The sequence below is a fragment of the Anneissia japonica genome, unplaced genomic scaffold (assembly GCF_011630105.1).
Source record: "Anneissia japonica isolate Jap-2015-1 unplaced genomic scaffold, ASM1163010v1 scaffold554_len289017_cov147, whole genome shotgun sequence".
NCBI lineage: Eukaryota > Metazoa > Echinodermata > Crinoidea > Comatulida > Comatulidae > Anneissia > Anneissia japonica.
In genome coordinates this window covers 203,938-207,497 of record NW_022701174.1, presented here as the reverse complement: position 1 = coordinate 207,497, position 3,560 = coordinate 203,938, and positions in this window count along the sequence as shown.

Here is a 3,560-nt window from a genome sequence, read left to right as displayed (position 1 = left end):
ATTATAAACCTTCAAAGAGATTAAATATTACATAGATTGAACCAGATATGCCTGCCTGTTTTCCACTAGGTGAATTTATTCTCGCGAATCGAAAGCGTCGATTCGCTTCCTGGGCTCTAATTGGTTGCGTACTTTTTCGATTCACAAAAAGTAGAAACAGAAGCGAAAAACTCCAATATAAATGTGAACGCTCGCCGTGCGCATGAACACGCTTTCGATTCGCGCTAATAAATTCGCCTAGTGTAAAACAGGCTTAAGGCAGCGTTTAGCTGAAAAAATGAACACATTTGTGTAAATGAAAAGAGCTTAGAGCTGTGTCAGAAGACAAAAGGCGTTAAGAAGATTATTTATAAGTGTGTTAAGCCGGTTTTCACTAGGCGAATTTATTCTCGTGAATTGAAACGTCGGTTCGCTTCCTGAGCTCTGATTGGTTGATTTTGGTATTTTTTTTTATTTTGGCATTTTCTTTGCTTCGCAAAAAGTAGAAACAGTTCGAACTACCGATTTCGCTGAAGCGAAAACGCCAAGAGAAACGTGAATGCGCCTGCGCATGAACCGACGCTTTCGGTTCGCGCGCCTAGTTATAACCTAATGAAAACCGGCTTTTTCCACTTGACAAATGTTTTCGCGCGAATAGAAAATGTTTACACATACGCATGCGCAATTGAGAATCGGGTTCTGAATGTTAGAGCTATTGTATTATTTAAACTTATCTATACATGGCAACTGCATTTTCAGTACCAGATAACACTGCCAAGAAGGTAAACCGGGCAATGATTTATGACTTTATTTGGAATAGAAAAACAGAAAAACTGAAAAGATAAAAGTGACAATAGGCTAATTGTGGATATTTAGATAAGTAAAAAACCAGTGGGGTTTGATTGAAAAAATGTGCCTATAAGTTTGATGCCAAACATGAGAATTTTACTTTCAAAAACCTTGTAGGCCTATTGGGCAAAATTTAAAAATCGGAATATATAAATTTATACAGTGCTTTTTGTCAATGGATACAAAGCGCTTTGATATGTGGACTAGGAATTCGATCAATTAATTTCTTCTCCCCCCTAAGGGTCCCTTTGTGTCTTTTGCTACCCGTAACCCGATGCAACTCTCGTCGTCCACAGCAGGGGCCATTTTGTACCAGTACACCGGGATCCCCCTACTCGTCTTGAATGACGATTCTTTATAGTGCACACAAGCCAGGTGTACACTGGGTCTACGGTTATAGCGTAATCCGAGACTTGTTCTACCACCAGAACCATTGGCGAGCGAGAAAAACAAAGAAACAAATTAGTGGAAGAGCTTTATAAATAGCCTTACAAAATTTTGTCATTTACTATACTGAATTAAGTCTGGAAATATAGTAGAAACGAATAAGCCAGTATTATCCAATCTTCGCAATATAACTGGAGTATAGAAATTCAATGAAAGAATATATGGGAAACAAGGTGGTGAATAATGTATAGGAATACATGGTGAATAATATGGTTGGTTTCGAGTAAACGGCCTATGGAGTTGAAAGAGAGAAAAAGAAAGAAAAAAAAAACAGAAATTAGGTTAGCTGAGAATGAAATAAATAACGAAAAATTAAAATGAATAATGATATTGTGAACTGGTTTTAAGTAACGTGGGTACTTAGTTTACCATCCGATACACTGTCATTATGGGATCAGAAGGCAACAATACCAACGAACTGAACAATAATTATATTCCTGGCGAATCACATGATGTCAAATAATGGTTAAATAATTATTACATTGTACACGTCATCAACCATTTATCTATCTTAATTAGTTCTATAACGAATTTATACAATGCTGGAATCCAATTTTGCTACAAATGTAAAATCTTAGCAATAAAATTACAATTAAATATATGTATCACATGCATCAACGTGACAATTTCCAAAAGTATATACACACCATAAAGCTACAAAAAATATTATTAGTATTACTGAACTGATGATTTAAAATGTCAATGTATATAATGCAATATACGATATATTGATGAGGTATATGAACTAGTTTCTCCAGAGTGTCGCAAGACCTCGTATTATCGACATTCTAGTCCCAAGCCAATTAATGGGGAGATTTCGCAACCTTACGAATGCGATAGCGAATATGAATACGTCATTATCATTATCATCATTAGTGCCTAAAACATTCTTGAAAATATTCTGTAAGCTCAATATGATCCTTGATTCATACAAGCCTGGTTCTCACGAGTGACCTAATATCCGGATCGGGAGCTAACCGTTAGCGCTAACCGTTAGCACCTGTGTGAGAACGCCCGATCGGTTAGCGCTAACGGTTAGCAAGCGCTATCATCTGCCTGGTTCTCACGAGAGCCCTAGTATCCGGATCGGGAGCTAACCGTTAGCACCTGCGTGAGAACGCCCGATCGGTTAGCAAGCGCTATCGGTTAGCAAGTTGAGGGCGTTTCTATCATCAACCAATCACACGTACGCGTTTACAATTTCCAGTTTCTTATTGGCCGTGCGTCCATGCGAGAAAATCCCAATCCGGATACCAACAATATGATGATCGAATCACTGGCCAATAAGAAACTGGAAATTGTAAACGCGTACGTGTGTTGGTTGATGATAGAAACGCCCTCAACTTGCTAACCGATAGCGCTCGCTAACCGTTAGCCTATCCGGATACCGCTAACGGTTAGCGCTAACCGATCGGGCGTTCTCACGCAGGTGCTACGGTTAGCGCTAACGGTTAGCTCCCGATCCGGATACTAGGGCTCTCGTGAGAACCAGGCTTAAGCCAGTATATTCTTCGTATCCGGATTGGGATTTTAGCAGGATCCGGATCCTGCTAACTGTTAGCTGCCGCCGTGTGAGAACATAGACACAAAAGCTATGAATCGCTTACGGTGTGACGGATCGGATACTGTATGGGAAGGGTTGTCTAAACAATTGATGATGTAACTGTATTCGGTATCGTTTCCGTAAGCCTGCAAAAACTCCCTGAGAAATGGACACTCCGCTCCGAAACAGCATCAGCTCAGAGATGACTCTGTTACGACTTAAGTTACTTAAGCATAATGTTATCAAAGAGTTACATCCTGTTAATATTTAGAGTTATGATTGTTAGAACAATTTGTGTTTGTGATGATAGTGTTGACTTTAGTTTGAAGTTCACATGAGAATCTTTTAATATCCTTTAATGAATTTGGTATATCATGTTGGTATTTACAAATGCACTATAGTTTTTGTTATGTTTTATCTCCGCGGTAGGCCTAATCATTCATTAGTTTCAATTAGGAATTGATACTTCTTGAATCAGATAGGTAGGCATCGTGATTGAAGAGTTTGCAATAAATTCGTTTTCAAATGTTTGCACGTTGAATTTTCGTTATTAACAATTACACTAATTTGAAATCAACTCAGGATGCTATCATTTATCTCAAGAGTGCTATCGTACTGGACTATCATTGAGGTGCTATTATCGAAAGTGTGCAATGCGCAGATACAAAATCAATCAATTAGGTCCAGTGGTGGCGCAATGATTTGCCCGACGGGACGTCCGATCTCCTTGATGGGGGGGGGG